Here is an 18,542-nt window from a genome sequence, read left to right as displayed (position 1 = left end):
TTTCAAACAGGATGACTGGTAACATTATGAACTAATGGGGGATGTATGTGTACCCTGTTTTCTATGTCAACCATTTGCATTTTAAACTGTGATGAACCAACATAAGAGAGCATCTTTTGATGATCTAAGTTGTCTACAACAAACGATTTAGTGTGCATGTTTCAATGTTTTAAGAGTGAATTACCACTGTGCTGTTATTCTTGAGAATCCATTATTATGGCAAAACAAATGGGAATTTGAATCTCAGGGTAGTTTCACGATCAGGGTAAACGCTTGATATTTTCCACATAACCTGTCTGTGCACTTACAATTATCTAACATAATCAGATGTATGTTATTATTAGGGCTGTCAGAATAACAAAAAAATAAAGCTGATTAATCACATTTCGTAGTGACATTTGACCCAGTGCAGTCTGGTTACAGTGACTGAAGGAGGCAGACGAGAAAGCACTGCTTGGTCCTGTGAATGCAAAAACTGCCAGACCACTCATACTGTACTCACATGTGGTGCATGTGTCAAATGCACGTATCTGATGTGTGTGCTATTTGTTTTTGCAAGTGTTATACATTGGAAACATTTATTTACTCATTTCCTGTTGGATGTGACATTTTACACCGATGACGCTACACCACAAACATGTGGGGTACAATGTTACGCTTCCAAGTAATCAATATGACATACATGTTGTGATATGCAGTGCAACAATTGACAAGTTATCCTTAAAATTCCTTTCAGTCTACCCTCTGGGCATAAGGGCGCGCTATAGAGTCCCTGGGCCTCACTTGGGGCCAAATTTCTGTCCCAGAGTAGAGAGTTTGAGGGATGATATGGATGCCAAATTTCATGATTTGTCACCAGTGGGAACCATTGATTTCTTACGTGGCAGGGGGTGGAGGGGCACGAGTTACCAAATGTGAAATGAATCTGATGAAACTCCAAGAATGGTAGAGCTAAGACCAATGAAATAGCCATTCTATCTGTTGCCAGATGGTGGTGCTATGCCAGACATGTATTTTAGACATGTAAATATAATCATTACCATAATAATCAATGAACTGTTAAGTTTCAGCCAAATCAGCCAATGCTTTGTGACATTGACATGTTTTGTGTTTATTCAGCAAAATATTTAAATTAATTGCATTTGAAACACGTTTCAAAATATCAACAATCCCTTCACTATTTAACATCAACATCTTGACATAATGTCCTCTTATTTGCATATGGTTCTGATGAACCACCTAGGAGAAGTGTGTCGAAATCGATCATGTGCCACGACTGTAATAGCCATTCTGTTGGCAGATGGTGGTGCTATGCCAAATGCATTGTGGACATGTGTATATCGTCATTACCATAAAAACCTGTGCGGTTTGAGCCATTTCAGGACATTGAAACATATCAAAGAAGCTTCTCAATTTAGAATCACCAACTTCTCAACATCACGTTCATGTATACCAACTTTGACATGAATCGAATTAATCGTCTAGGAGAAGAATTTCAAAATTGATCATGTCACAACGTAACCTGACACCGCCAGATGGATTGCTTCGTATTTGCTCCGCATATCTATCTGGGAACTTTCCGTTGGAGAACGTTTCGGAGGTGGCGAAAATATTGGTTAGCTGATTGGATAAACCATCTGACGGGCCAAATCAACCAATCAAATCAACGAAGCGTTCTTCTAATGCCATATTTTAACATACAAGTGAGGTAAGTAGCTAACGTTAACATTTTTAAACTTACCATTTGTATGTGACATGAACCTCATCAATGACAATCCCCACCAAGTTTTCATGGTAGGCTACACTTCTGAAGAAAGCATATTCCTTCTCGTTAAGTAACTAAGATTCAGGGCTAACACTTACTGGAATTGGCCGTGGAGGATGTCTGTGTCCTTCATTCCTCCCAGCTACTTTGCAGAGATTCCTAGCTTCCCCAGGAATACTCGAATATTCGGATAAAACTTCAGCGACAGCTATGCTCATCTCATCCGTGGAAGTCGCCATGTTGTTTAGATTGAACAGTAGCTTCTCGTTGCGTCACACCTAAACCCGCCTTAAAAACCAACGCTGATTGGACGTTTTTTTGGCCAAAGGCTCCAAATTTTCTCTATCGGAGAGATGCCAGACTGATCTGCGAGGTTAAATCTGAAGCTCGCAAGATCAGGATGGTCTCCCGAGGCTAGTCACAACGTACAAAATCCCAAATACCTCACTTCCTGTTGGGTATGGCTAATGTAGTGCACATATAAAACTTGTTAGTCTTGAGGAGTTACACACACCTACCAAATTTTGTGTGTGTAGGTGAAACAATATGCCAACCACAAGACTAGGGAGTCCCTGTGCCATGCCCGGGGCCAAGCCTTTGTCCGCGAGTGAATTTTTGTATATTTGCAGACACATGACTGTCACGTGATGGCATCATGGGCGTCAAAAAGATAAGAAAATGTAAATATATTACATTATGATGAAGTGAACACCATTGCTTTTACATCTTTGTAATTCAAAGTATTGCTTTGTTCAGGGTCACCTATTTTTAATTTAGTCTTAGTCTTGTCCCGAAATGTCCTTTTTAGTCTTAGTCATATTTAGTCATTCAAATATAATTTTTGTTAGTCAAGTTTTAGTCGACTAATGGCGGCCTTACATTGTACGATTTTGGTCTTTTCACAGTCGGCGACTAAATTTCCAAAGTTGGACAGAAATCATGGGAGTTGTGCTGGAATCGCGGCGCGCTCCCGTCAACTAGATCGTTAAGTGTAAGGTGCCAATCTTAGCGGTTTTAAGTCAGTCGGAGTCAGTCCTTTTCTAGTTTTGTCGTTACGACAATATCAAACTAGTCTTTCTAGTCGTGGCTCATGCAAATAGTGACGTGAACTATAAAAACCAATAGTGACCTCTCTCCAACACCAAACAGGAAGGGGCAAAGTAGGCGACAGCTGTAGCCTATATGATTATTTGTTATTCTTATAATATTTGTAATTTCTTATACATATTTAGTCGGCTCTTCCACGTGACAGAACAACTCTATATCGGTAAGGGATGTCACGCATGAAACAATGCTGCAGAAACACGAAAATACGACTTTGAGTTTAGTATGCTATCATTTCAGTTCCTGTTTATCTATTGCACGATGGGTAATAATGTAAAGGACTCTAGTTGCGGTCTTGTAAATAGTGACCCTGCAAGATCCCTAGTCATTGCAAAATCATAGTCTGTGACTTAAAACTCTACTAATTGTCTTCAGATGTGAGAGGGTCTGAGACTGTAGTCTTTCACAAATCTTTTCTAAATCTTTGCAAATCTTTCCAAAGTCTCTCAGTGTAAGGAGGGCTAAAAGTCTCGTCATTTTAGTCTAGTTTTAGTCAAAAGAAAACTACAGGTATCTTAGTCTTAGTCAGTTTTAGTCAAAACATTTTAGTCTTTTTTTATAACAAATTATTTCTGATTACCATTTCAGTCAAATAGTGTTTCACACATCTCAATTTTCCAACAATATTGTGTGTCCACAGGGCTACTCGTCTGTTATAATTACTCATTCAGATTTTTTGTCAGTCAGTATGTTTACATGCACAGGTACTGTAAGTTGAGCTACAGTTATAGCTCGGCTGGGATTTGACCATAGACAGTAAAAGATTTGACTGGACCACTGTCATGATCTTCGTAAACCAGTGTTTCTCAAAGTGTGGTCCGGGGACCGCTGGTGGTCCGCAAGCTATCCCAAGGGGTCCGCAAGCACACGTGGTAAAATATAATATAGATGAGTTGTTTGCAATATTGAACCAACTTGTATGTAAATCCAAACAGTATGTAAAGCCAGTTTAAATCATTTGAATACTTTGACACAATAAGCAAAGTGCAAAGACAATAAGCAAGGTGGTTCAGTGAGTAGGCCTATTGTGTAGGCTAATATAGCCTACTGCTGAAGTAGGTCTATTTTTTATTTATTTTTTTAGCTAGATGGTCCGTGCGTTTCTTTTTATTGGTTAAGTTAACTTTACTCCGCCACGCTAGATGGTGATATGCGCCCAAATGCAACACATTCCCCTAACTCTCCATCTAAGCTAACTTGCTAGCATCATCAGTGTAACTAGTTAAATAGTTGACATTACTTGCTGAAAATTTTCATATGGACATTCTGGGGGATGTTCATTTTATAAGAGAAGCTTCAACTTCTGGGTATGTAGCATTGTGGCATAAAGCTTAGTTAGCTTGCTAACTCTGGCAGAAATCTCCAGTGTTCTTGTTCTATGTAGTTTCGTGTTGCCGCCACAGGGTTGCAGCAACAGCACGTAGACTAGCCTACAGGAAAGCTGCTGTGCATGAATTCGTTGGGAATATTTTGAAATCTAAAAGCTAGATATTCTGCCTTCTCATTTTGTAGACGAAAATGAAGAGAGATTTTATCTTAGTTTTTATTTCATGTAAAACATTTTAGTCTTGTCTTTTTTCGTCAACAATAATGCATCTTAAGATAGTCTTAGTCAGTGTTTCAGGACATTAGTGCAGTTTCGTCATCGTCTAGTCGTAGTCATGAATAAAAAGGTTGCTGACGAACATATTTCCTCTCGTCTCGTCTGACGAAATTAACACTGATAAACATGCCAGGGATGTTGCTGGATGAAACGGGTCATGATTGCACATTTAAATAGCTATTTAAAAAAGTGATAACAGCACTAATATTGTTAGAAAAGCTACTGTTAACATTACTGTAAATTAACACCCATAAGTATTTCTCGGATAAAATATTGCAAAGCAATTTGGTCACTTTACTTGTCATGCTCTTATCCGTTGCAACATAGTCAAGTTATCCATATCATATCAGATCATGAAATAATAACTAGCTGTCATACAGTTTTATTAGCTATCCTAGCTAACGTTTATTCTGGCACCTAGGGCAAATGTTAAATTTGTCAGTTTGTACAATGTCCAGCGAATAACTAAGCTTACTTCTTACATCTATTAAGTTAAAGAATGGAAAACAATTCAACAGTATTATCCATATACATTCAGATATTGCCATAGACTGACAAAGACTTTGCAAAGTCTACCGTCCTGTTCAGAGTTTACAGTAACCGTCAGAGTCTATAGCAACCTTGACGAGACTGAAGAGATTACAGTGCAATCGTGGTTGAAATACTCACGAAACACAAAGAAAAGAAAACAAACTAAAATTGCATCTCTGAGGAACTGCAAGAGTGGGCTTGATCAGGTGCAGTTTTCCAAAAGGATCGCAACAGTACCTCATTTTTGGGTCATTCCGTGTCAAATCAGATAAGGTTGTTACTGCACCGTCTCAGATTTTGATCAAACCTTATCTATATCATCAATGGGTCCTAAAACCAAGGCCTGTGAAATATTTCTGTGCAAATCTTATGTCTTCATATCTTTTTCAGACCTTGAAATTCTTTCATTCTTACAGCTTGAAAAACATGTGCCATGTTTGGGCATTAAAGGAATTATCCGGAGTAAAATGCACTTTAGATCAATTTACGGATGATTGGAAGTACATACGTTGAGTTGACACCCAAATCATGTCATTCGGATGTGTTTTGAGAAAGTTCGATGTTACCGTTTTTAGTCAAAGCTCGTTAGCCTGGACATGACGCGGGCATGTCATTTCGCCGCTACAAAACGCTATTTTTATACCTCTTCTTCAGTTCCAAACAACATTACACTTATGTGGTAGTGAGTAGAAGGTCCCTAAAGCCAAACCAAAGTATCCCGAGGTCTTTATGTGGTCGGATAGAGAGTCCAGAATGAATTTAATCAAGCCAGTACCTTTCCGGAAATGTTGCCATCTTTGAGTGTGGGGTAACACGCTCTGGAAATTCACAATTTCGTCGCCGTTTTTGTTTTTTTTAAATATAGTCCAGTATTTCTTTCGAAATTGAAATGAAGTTGTATGGACTGGACTAGTTGCTAGGTTACGGGGACACTGGCGAGACACGCCGCTCCGTCTGGCATCATGTTTTTGTTTGTTTTTATGTAATGTTCGTAATTTTATGTAATGTCATGTTTATTTTTTGTATTGGTTTGTCTAGTTAAATGTTTTCCCTATTTATTTACGCTATTTTTGATAGTTTTCGTGTTATTCTTAGTCCTTTTTACTCTTAAGTCAGCTGATGTCGTTGACATTTGTCCATTGGGAGCTTGCTATGGCTAGCTTTTGCCCTAGCTGGGCATCGGACATCATTCCATCTATCCGTGAGCGGTGCAGCACTTCACTGTCTGGTCGAGGGGATCTCTCGGGACAGCTGGACCTAGGTTACTCTGCGAAAGATCTGCCGTGGCCGCCGAGCTGTTGCTGACCTGCGAGCTGCCATGCCAACTGCAGACTAACTGGGCCTCTGACATCCTTCCATCCATCCGTGAACAGTGCACTTCACTGTCTGGTCGAGTGGAACTCTCGGGACAGCCGGACCTAGGCTCTACTCTGCGAAAGATCTGCCGTGCCCGCCGAGCTGTTGCTGACCTGCGAGCTGCCTTCCCAACTGCAAACTAACGTTAACGGTGAAGAGCTGCATTCTCACGGAGCGGCAGGGTCGCTGTTGGGTCCACCGAGTTGCGGATCTACACGATCGCTCAGTGCTTTGGACTGTGCTTCCATCGTCTCCGGGCTGCAGTCTAGCGGGCCTGGCTTCTGGCGTTAACGTTGTCTCCAGACTGCCAGTGAATTCACCGGGTTGGTCAGTTGCTAAAGAACTTTGTTGGCATTGGATCGGTTGTAAAGACACAGCTCTGTGCACAGTTTTCACGGATCATCATTGCCCTTGGACATTTTCAGCTGGTTTGGAAATTGGACTAATTTTAACATCACTTTTTCCTCTTTTAAAATATATTTTCTTTTTTTTATTTGTTTATTTGTTTTGTTGTCTGTCTTGTATGTCTTGGTGTCACGGGTACGCTGGCGACTACGCCGCTCCGTCCGGCATTTTTTGTTTTTGTTATTTTTTAAAAGTATTTGTCTTGTCTTGATGTCATGGGTACGCTGGCGACTACGCCGCTCCATCCGGCATCTTTTGTCTTGTTGTTATGTGTCTTGTTTGTGGAGCGCTTTGGATTGCATTATGTGCATGTTAATGCGCTTTATAAATAAATCTGACTTGACTTGACATGTTTTTTAAAAAAAAAAAAAAAAAAACGGCGACGAAATTGTGAATTTCCAGAGCATGTTACTCCACACTCATACGAACTTTCCCCTGAAGATGGCAGCAAAGATGCCAACATTTCCGGAAAGGTACTGGCTTGATGAAATTCATTCAGGACTCTCTATCCGACCACATAAAGACCTCGGGATACTTCGGTTTGGCTTTAGGGACCCTCTACTCACTACCACGTAAGTGTAATGTTGTTTGGAACTGTAGAAGAGGTATAAAAATAGCGTTTTGTAGCGGCGAAATGACATGCCCGCGTCACGTCCAGGCTAACGAGCTTTGACTAAAAACGGTAACATCGAACTTTCTCAAAACACATCCAAATGACATGATTTGGGTGTCAACTCAACGTATGTACTCCCAATCATCCGTAAATTGATCTAAAGTGCATTTTACCCTGGATAATTCCTTTAATATCTTGACAAATATTTTCCCTAGCCTCCTTACATTTTCTAGGGTGGAAGACCAACTCATAAAAAGCATGTGTAAACAATTTAAAGTCTGTACTAAATGTCTCCTGACTTTCGAAAGTGCCCTAGATTTTGGAAAAATGAGCATTAAGTGTGATATTGAGGGTATTAAAAAAAGCTTTTTTTCCATTTGGTATCAGTCACCATTTCCTCTTCAAATACATCAACAGTTTATTAATGTTTTCCCACAATTTTAAGTCTCCACATGACCATGACAATAATAAGGATAAGGTGTATTTGTATAGTATTTTTGTGTCATTTTCAAGCAACTGGAATGGTATGTGGGGTAGCTAGTAGGACCATAAAAATCTATGTGGAAATAGCTAAGTATATGGACATTTAGTGTGTAAAGTACCAATATTGTCCCAAGTAAAACTGAAACTAAAACTAAAATCTATTGTTTATTGTAAATGTTTATTTTGGTGTTCCCAAAACACCTGTAACTACATACCTTTATTCTGTGAATGGCACTTGGGACAATATTAGTACTTTCCTAGAGAAAATACTGATTGATGGCAGTTGTGTCACAATAAAGGAGTTTTGAGACCATCAATATCACTTTTTTGCATGTTTTTTTTCTGAAACTAGGGACTTCTATAAAACCAATGAGACTGTGGCACAAACTTTTAATGATTGAATTGTACTGAGAACATGTTTGTCTTCCATTCTACAAAGTTTGGTCAGGCTAGGAATAACACTTTTTAAGATATCAATGTCCAAACATGAAATTCCAAGTTAAGGCCTTTTAGAGAGTGTAAACAATCAAGGACAAAAATGCTATGAAAACAATAGAATAAAACAAATATATTTATAGGTTTTAGTTATGATACCTAAACATTGTGTAGACAAACTTTGAGGAAAATCAGAGTTGGTGCTGCAAACCATTTTCCTGGATTTTGTCTGATCTGACACGGAATGACCCTTTTGAAAATCGGGCAGACGGATCAAAAGTCATCCAATAAACCAAGTGCATAAATAAAGCAGTTGCTATGCTGCTTGCTAGGATTATCTTGCTAGTTGCTATGGTGGTTGCTAGAGTCACATTAAATAGGTGGTTGCTAGGGTAATTATGATGGTTGCTAGGGTGTTGCTAGGCTAAGTATGGTGGTTGCTATGCAAAATAACACGGTCACTATTGTGGTTGCTAGGGTAATCATGTTGGTTGTTATGGTGGTTGCTAGGTTGACATTCTAGAGATGATTGCTAGGATGTTGCTAGTGTAATTAAGGTGGGTGCTAGTGTGTTGATAGTGTACATATGGTGGTTGCTATGCTAAATAGCATGGTTGCTATGGTGGTTGGTAGAGTAATCATGTTGGTTACTATGGTGGTTGCTAGGGTCACATTATAGTGGTGGTTGCTAGGTTGTTGCTAGGCTAATTTTAAGATGGTTGCTAAGGTGTTGCTAGGCATATGGTTATGGTTATGGTTATGGGATTTGGCAGACACCTTTGTCCAAAGCGACACACAAATACAAAAACAACATAATATTTAAAACTTAACAGGGAACAGATAAGAATGTTGGTCAAACTATAATAAGGAGAATAGGAATAATAAACAACAATGTCAATTCAATCAATAGCCTAATAAAATAAGCAATGAAAATGAGGGAAAAGCAATAATAATAACAATATCCATTCAATCAATAATATAAAAACAATGACATGGAAAGACTACATTAAAGAGAATATCAATAATAAACAATAATGTCAAATTAATCAACAGCCTAATGGAAATAAAACAATATTATACAAACCATAATGCATAAGAAGGGCTTAAAGAACTAAGTGCATGTTGAACAGGAATGTCTTTAGACCCTTCTTAAACGACCCAAAACTACCACAGGAATGGAGAGCACTGGGCAACTCATTCCACCAACATGGAACCACTGAGGAAAAGGGTCTTGAATTAGACCTGGGGCTTTTCTCAACACAAAGTACGCTAAAGAACGGTCTCCCGTTCTTGAAAGTTCGAACTTGAAAAGTTAAGATCGTGATTCCAGACTCTGGAGAACGCGAGGACACAGGACGCTCAATTTGGAGTTTGAGACAGCAGCGTTCTTGCCAACGGCAGCTTCTCTCGGAACAGCTCGGGAGTCTAGTCATTTAGCCTACCTATTGCTCTATTGGTCTTTATTTCCCAGTATTTACCCAGTATTTCTGACATTTACAATAAAATATATAATTCACCAGCTTGTTTAAGTTTGTTTCTCATTGATTTTTTTTTATTAAATATTAATAACAATATATTCACTTGCCAATGGCGGGAACAACGTTTGAAGTTCGCAGTTTAAGTGACAGTTATGATTAACGTTAGTTGTGAAGCCTGTAGCCTACCAATTATAGCCTAAACATGGATCGGATTGTAGCAGCAATTATGATAGGTAGGCCTATTATGTATCAATGCTGCCATTACGTCAGCTCAGCCGTGACACTCGCATAAGAGTTATGCGAGTGTCACGGCTGAGCTGACGTAATGCATTGTGGAATCTTCAAGCCACCAAGTCACCACCCGATGCATCCTTGATAAAACCAACGATTCGAGAACACTTCCGGGAATGTTATGCGTTCTTGAATAAATGCGAACTTGTGAATTGGAACAGTACTTCGGCGGTGATTGATGACGTTTCAGAACGATTTTCAAGTTCATGAGAACACAAGTATAGAAAAGAACGCATATTGAGAAAAGCCCCTAGTGTTTATGACTGGTCGACATAACAGACGCTCATAAGAAGACCGCAATGGGCGGTTGGGGATGTACGCCTTGATTATTGAATTAAAATAACTAGGAGCAGATCCAGTCAGTGTCCTATAGGCCAAAGTGAGGGATTTAAATTTAATTCTGGCTACTATAGGGAGCCAATGGAGAGTAACTAGGAGAGGAGTTACATGTGTCCTCTTTGGCTGATTGAAGACCAGGCGTGCTCCAGCATTCTGAATCAGCTGTAATGATCTAAACAAGCGGGTAAGCCAGCTAATAGTGAATTACAATAGTCCAGCTTGGAGATGACCATGGTCTGAATAAGAACTCGTGTGGAATCTTGTGTCAGATAAGGTCTCATCTTCCTAATGTTGTAAAGCAGCGGTTCCCAAACTTTTCCTCCCGCGTACCACTGCTTACATTCCGACTCGGCTCGCGTACCCCCACCATTCGACACATAAACACATAAAAACGTAACACATTCTATAACACCCCCCCCCCCACGTTGACAATATTTGTCCGTTTCCCGGTTTTAGGTGCGTGCATTTGGTCAGTTACAAAGTTATGAAAACTAGCCTGCATAGTAGCCTAACTAGGGCAGCCGTGGCCTACTGGTTAGCACTTCGGACATGTAACCGGAGGGTTGTCGGTTCGAACCCCGACCAGTAGGCACGGCTAAAGTGCCCTTGAGAAAGGCACCTACCCCTCACTGCTCCCCGAGTGCCACTGTTGATGCAGGCAGCTCACTGCGCCGGGATTAGTGTGTGGTTCACCTCACTGTGTGTACACTGTGTGTACACTGCGTGCTGTGTGTGTTTCACTAATTCATGGATTGGGATAAATGCAGAGACCAAATTTCCCTCACGGGATCAAAAGAGTATATATACTTATACTATATTTAACTACATCCACATACAATATCTTATAATAGGCCTACAACAACGCCTGACAAGGATGTATTCGTTTGGACAACATACAGCCTAGAAAGGCTTAGGCTACCTTTAGTTTGTTAAATGTAAAGACTAGCTTAATGTTACCTTGTTCTTGCCCATCTGAAATAACTCCTAGCTTTGCTGCTTCCCTCCTTTCTGTTTTTGTTGTTTTCAAAAACCTGTTATATCCGCGAAACTTTCCCCCCACGGACCACGGACCATCCGACGCATTCAAAAGTAACGCATTCTATTAGCTATTCCACGCGTCATGTTTAATAAGCTGCCCTTTTTTTATGAACACATACAGAGTTTATATCCTTTGATTTCATGTTTCCATATCATTATGACCTGATTCGAAATTATGTATTTATTCATGAATTAATTACAAAAGATTTTACATTTTAATTTTAACAACTGTCCGCCATAGCCCTTTTCATCTCGCGTACCCCCTAGAAGCAGCTCGCGTACCACCGGGGGTACGCGTACCACAGTTTGGGAATCCCTGTTGTAAAGCATAAACCGACATGATTTTGCAATAGAAGCTACATGCTCAGAGAAGTTAAGTCGGTCATCAATTACAACGCCCAAGTCACGTGCCGATTCAGTTGGGGTCAGTGAAGTTGAGTCAAGCTGGATGTTAATCTGTTGGGGAATAGCCGTTTTAGCTGGAAACACCAAAAACTCAGTTTTTGAGAGATTAAGCTGAAGCTGAATATCCTTAAGGCATGCAGAAATCCGGTGGGAAATGCTAGTCATCAGGTGGGAAAGACAGGTAAAGTTGAGTGTCGTCTGCATAACAGTGATTAAATCCATGGGAGCGAATGGTCTCACCTAAATATATACTGATCCATGAGGCACACCTGTGGTGAGGTCATAAAACGTATACCTGATGCCTGTCCCTGCCAAGACACGTTGAAAAAAAGCCCTTTAAGGTAAGATTCAATCCAGTCAAGAGCTTTTCCAGAAATTCCCAGTTCAGATAGTATAGAAAGGAGAATGTCATGGTTAGAAGTATCAAAGGCTGCAGATAAATCTAGTAGAATTAATACTGATGACTGAGCAGAGGACTGAGCTACTCTCAATGCTTCAGTCACAGACAGAAGAGCAGTTTCAGTAGAATGACCACTCTTGAAACCAGACTGCATAGGGTCTAGTAGATTATTCTGATGAAGAAAGTCACATACTTGCTTGTGAAGACCACTTTCTCCAAAGCCTTTGACAAGAAAGGAAGAAGGGAGACAGGTCTGTAGTTCTTCACCTGGATTAAGTGTACTTTTCTTTAGCAGAGGTGTAACCCTAGCCTGTTTAAAAGAATAAGGAACTATTCCAGAACTGAGTGAAGCATTAAATACATGTGTGACTGCCGGTAGAACAGCGGGTGCGATAGATTGTAGAAGAGTGGACGGGACAGGATCCAATGGGCATGTTGTTGGATGACTTCACTGAATCAATTGAGAGACTGCTTCCTCAAGAGGAGAGAAAGAGTCCAATGATGCTGTCATACTAACACAAGGCAAAGCCATCCTTATAGGTTCATCAAACTGAGCACTTATTTTAGCAACTTTTTCAGTGAAAAATGTTGCAAAGTCATCTGCTGACAGTGAAGTAGTTGATGGTGGTGGTGGAGGATTGAGAAGAGACTTGAAAGTGGAAAAAAGTTTTCTACTGTCAGTGGCGCTCTCAATCTTGCTTTGATAGAATGCCTTTTTTGCAAGTGTAACAGTGGATGAAAAGGATGACAGCAAAGACTGGTAGTTACTAAGATCATTTCCATGTCTGGGTTTACGCCATTTCCTTTCAGCAGCTCTAAGTTCCTTTCGTACTGAGACTATATTGTTCATCAGCCATGGATGACGAGGTTTAGAACTAGTGGGTCTTGAGGAAAGAGGACATGCTACATTCAGACAAGATGCCAGTGTAGAGCAGAGAGTCTCTGTAGTGTCATTAACCTCAAGTGCCAAGAATGAGCTAGGAGTAGGTAAAGCAGATGTTACTAATGTTGCAAAATGGTCGCTTGAGAGGCTTCTGAGGTTACGCCGGAACGAAATTGTCGGAGGAGGAGCTGCTGGGTTATCCAGGAGACGCATAGAGAATCTGATAAAGTAATGATCCGATACATGTAATGGATTAACCAAAACGTCTGTATTACAGTTACGTACCAGAATTATATCAAGATCTTTACCAGCCTTGTGAGTAGGAGGACTGTGGACATGTGTGATATTAAATGAGGAGACAGGAAGTCAACTGAAGACCAGTTATCCAAATGAATATTAAAATCGGCAAGGATTAATAATGGGCATTCATCAATTGCAATAGCAGACAGTAGAATGTCCAACTCATTCAAAGTTCCCAAGTTGTCCTGGAGAGCGATAAATAATCACCAAGTATAATTTGTATGGCTCAGTTATCATGATGGCATGATATTCAAACGAGTTGTGGACCTGAGCAGGCAGCAACTGCGTAAACCTCCAACCATCAGAGACGAGAAAGCCTGTCCCGCCTCCTCTACCAGACGAACGACTGGTATGCGAAAAATCATAATTGGTCGACAACACTGCAGGTGTGGCAGTATTCTCTCGCCTAATCCACGTCTTTGTAAGCGCAAGCAATTTAAGCGATAACTGAGACAGGAATGAAGTCCACTTTATTCACTGCAGATTGGCAATTCCACAACCCCACAGAAAAAGTAGGACGAGCCTGCTGAACTGATTGTTGCCTTTCAACATCAGTGCGCTTATCAACCTGACCGGATACAGGGATATGTTGAAGGCACATTATTACTAGAAGGATTATCAGATAACAAGACAAGGTGAGACAAGAGTGAAACTTATCTGAGAGGTGCCTTGCTTGTGTCCTTGCTCGGTGGACTCATCGCAGGTAGACTCCATTCGTCTTGACACAAGTAAGTCTTCACACATATGGTGGTTGCTATGCTTAATAACACAGTTGTTTTGGTGGTTGCTAGGGTAATCATGTTGGTTACTATTGTGGTTGCTAGGGTCACATTATAGTGGAGGTTGCTAGGGTCATTAAGATGGTTGCTAGGGTGTTGCTAGGGTAATTAGGATGGTTGCAGGGTGTTGCTAGGGGTACATATGGTGGTTGCTATGCTAAATAACGCAGTTGCTATGGCGGTTGCAAGGGTAATCATGTTGGTTGCTATGGTGGTTGTTAGGTTGACATTATAGTGGTGGCTGCTAGGCTGTTGCTAGGGTAATTCAGATGGTTGCTAAGGTGCTGCTAGGGTACATATGGTGGTTGCCAGAGCCGTATATGTATAAAGATTTGTTTGACATGGATTAGCTTCAAAAAATATACATTTTTACAAGACCTGTATACACATTGATTGACATGGATTGGCTTTAAAAAAAAAGACACATCAGGGCACCAAGGCCAAAGTTAACTATACAGTAGGCTACATAAATGTTATCAAAGTAGTCTATTCACAGCAGACCTGCATCAATGATGTATGAAACATTACAAAAACATGAAACATGACATACAGTACCCTCTGGAATTATTGGCGCCTCTGCTAAAGTTGACTAAAAACAGTATAAAAAACTAGAAATGCAATTCCAAGGAATTACCAGTGCATGAAAATGCTAAAGTTGTGATGTAAAATATCATGTATAGTTAAAACAGATAATACAGAGATGGTTACTACGGTGATGCTAGGATAGACATGGTGGTTGCATAGCTTAATAAAAGTTTAATGGCTGTGTATAGGTAGATATTTGACGATAACTGAAAGTTGGAATGGCTCTAATGTTTGCTAGCAGTTATGCTAAGATTTTTAACTATGCTAACCATGTTACTTAGCTAATGTTTTATAGCAGTGCTAGCAATGCTAACCTGCTAACCATGCTACTTAGCTAACGTTTTCTAGCAGTTTAATGAATGTTGATATTCAAATAGTTTAATGGCTGTGTATAGGTAGATATTTGACGATAACTGAAAGTTGAATGGCTCTAATGTTTACTAGCAGTTATGCTAAGATTTTTAATTCTGTTAACCATGCTACTTAGCTAATGTTTTATAGCAGTGCTAGCAATGCTAACATGCTAACCATGTTACTTAGCTAACTTAACTAACATTTTCTAGCAGTTTTGCTAAACATGCTAACTATGCTAGCAATGTTAACATGCTAACTATGTTAACCATGTGACTTAGCTAACCAAGCTTATCATTTTAGTAGTTATGCTAACTATGCTAATTAGCATGCTAACTATATTAACCATGTTACTTAGCTAACTTAGCTAATCATTTTTAGCAGTTATGCTAACTATGTTAACTAGTATGCTAACATGCTAACTATGCTAACCATGTTACTTAGCTAACCTAGCTAATAATTTTTAGCAGTTATGCTAACTATGCTAACTAACATGCTAACATGTTAGCATGTAAACTATGTCAACCATGTTACTTAGCTAACCTAGCTAATCATTTTTAGCAGTTTTGTTAAAAATGTAACTAGCATGCTAACATGCTAGCATACTAACTATGTTAACCATGTTACTTAGCTAACTTAGCTAATCATTTTTAACAGTTTTGCTAAAAATGCTAACTAGCATGTTTACATGCTAGCATGCTAACTATGCTAACCATGTTACTTAGCTAACTTAGCTAATAATTTTTAGAAGTTATGCTAACTATGCTAACTAGCATGCTAACATGCTAACTATGCTAACCATGTGACTTAGCTAACCTAGCTAATCATTTTTAGCAGTTTTGTTAAAAATGCTAACAATGTTAGCAATGCTAACATGCTACCTTTATTAACCATGCTAACTAGCTACAGTGGGTAAGAGTCATAGTTGATGAAAAGTGTTGCCATAGTTGATGACAAGTTAAAAGTTGTTGATAGACAGCTAGTGAATGTATATATTTTAAAAGTTTAAAAGTTGAATGTAGATAGTTTAAAAGTTGTTGATAGACAGCTAGTTTAATAGATAGATAGTTTAATGATAGTTTAAAAGTAGACCGTTTAAAAGTTGAATGTAAAAAGTTCAGTAGTTTAATGGGTTACATTGTTTAACAGTGGATTATTGTAGTGAGGACTTTTATTTTGAAACAGTTTTGGGCAGAGGATGTGTAGTCTTAATTGACCCAGATTGTATGCTTAAAGCCTGAGGCTGCAGGTGGCCTGAACACCTGCCATAGGATTCTAATTGCTTAACGGCCGTATTATGATGTCATAATCGGCAATGTTAAGTCTATGGGGATTTTTAAAAAGTTTTTCTTTAATAGTTTAAAAAGTATAAAAGTTTCAAAGTTGAAAAGACATAGCAGCTTTGTCCGTTTGAATACCTACGTTACAAAGTTTGAATGAAATTTCTAAGTTAAACTGTTCAAGAGAAATAGCGTACGGAAAAAGTGGTAAGCAGAATAATAAGAAGAAGTTGCCTAGGAAGAACAGTACAGTTGCCTAGGAAGAACAGCACAGTGCATTTTCATGCACTGTAATAATCTGTTGAGGATTTATTGTAATTGCACAATGAAAAAAATAGGAAAAATCCAACCTTGAAGGGAAGGAAATGTATTTTGAGTAAAAGGAAAGAAAGAAATATTTTCAACAAAAACACGTTGCTCACAATTGTTGCCCCCCCCCCCCCCCCCATGTATTCTCCTATGACACCCCATTAAGTTGGAGAATACAAAGCCTTAATACAACGTTTTAAGACCGTTCGTCTTTACAAAATCTCTCCAGATCGTCCAGATTCCTAGGTCCACACTTGTGCATTTTCCTCTTTGACTCACCCCACTGTTTTTCTATGGAGTTTAGATCAGGGGACTGAGATGAAAATGTCTGAAGCTTGATTTTGTGTTCAGCAAACCATATTTGTTTACATCTGGATGTTTGTTTTGGTTCATTGACCTGATGAATGATCCAATCATGACCAACTTTTAGTGTCTTGGCAGAGATTGACAGATTTCCTTTGAAAATGTTTAGGTATTCTTGGTGTTCATGATACCATGCACCTTAATTAAATTCCCAAGACCTTTGGGCATTTAAACAGCCCCACAATAGTATAGCCCCTCCACCATAATTCTCATTAGGCAAGTGTTTCCATCCAAATTTCATCTGACAATAGACCAGTGGTTCTTAACTGGTCTGGCTTTGGGACCCACAATTTCCCATGTTCATGAAGTCACGACCCATATATATTTTATAGCGTTCAAGACAACAGATTTGGTGAAGGCGAAGTGCCTGTAGGCCTATTTGTTTGGAACATGCTGTTTGGCATTACATTTGTGAAGTCTCCAACTCCTGATGTCACCTTAAAGTACTTGACAGGTCTGTCTTTGACAGGTGTACTTTATTATGAGGCATTTTCACTCATGTTCCAGCAATTGTGAACATCGCACACTGTGGATTCTGCACCATTTCGTCTCAATTTAAGTCTATTTGAAATGGGCCACACTTCCAGAAAAAGTTACTGTACCATTCAGTAACTCCTGCTGTTTACATTGGTAATTAAATGACTGGACAGGCTTTTATCTAGCATGCCCTCTAAATAATCTATTAGCAGTGTGGTCACTTTTGAAGATTTTTTGGAGGGACTTGGTGATCCGAAGATGGTACCTTTGTCTGTAACTCTCCAACAGTGGTTCTTATGGATTTCTTTCCTATCTTACCATCCTCCATACTGTACATGGGGCAAGATAACCATGGGTCTTTGTCCAAGAATGTTTGTCACATTTCCAGATGATTATAACCTTTTGATCATTGTTGTAACTGTAAATATAGGAATTTTCAACAAATTACCTAGTTTTCATAGACATTATCTGACTTACAAATGTCAACAGACTTTCTTTTTATTTAAATTTAGTGTATTATTTTGTCTTTCCAATGTTGAAAAATGACTAGAGGATTTAGCCTCTGTGTGACTTTATTTTCATACCATAGTGAAAAAAAAGTCATGAACTATTTCTGAAAGTTCACAGACACTCTGATTAACTTAAATTAATTTTTCAGGGGTGCCAATAATTGTGAGTAACATGTCTTCATTAAAAAATATATTTCTTTATGAGATTTTCCTTTTTCTAAAAATACATTTGCATCCCTTCAAGGTAGGATTTTTCCTTCTTTTTTTCATTGCGAGATTACAATAAATCACCAAGAGATTATTTTTTACACCGTTTTTTAGTCATCTTTAGCAGAGGTGCCAATCATTCTGGAGGGTACTGTATTACATAGAACTGTAAATCATCTGATTTTAATATTTACAGATATCTAGGCAATATTTAACATTTATTTTCTATTTGGCCTGTTATAATATCATGTAT

The 18,542-nt window shown here is 39.1% G+C and overlaps 1 protein-coding gene across 1 annotated transcript in view; it reads right to left on the bottom strand.

The window, feature by feature from the left end:
* Window positions 1–18,542, bottom strand: part of unc79 (unc-79 homolog, NALCN channel complex subunit) — a 354,164-nt gene that overhangs the window by 303,145 nt on the left and 32,477 nt on the right. The window lies entirely within an intron of this gene.

This window comes from Alosa pseudoharengus, unplaced genomic scaffold, assembly GCF_046254945.1.
Source record: "Alosa pseudoharengus isolate Yale_2024_CS ecotype anadromous, Long Island Sound unplaced genomic scaffold, YU_APseudo_1.1 YU_APseudo_1.1_scf_8, whole genome shotgun sequence".
Classification (NCBI taxonomy): domain Eukaryota; kingdom Metazoa; phylum Chordata; class Actinopteri; order Clupeiformes; family Clupeidae; genus Alosa; species Alosa pseudoharengus.
This window is presented reverse-complemented; position numbering and strand designations above follow the sequence as displayed.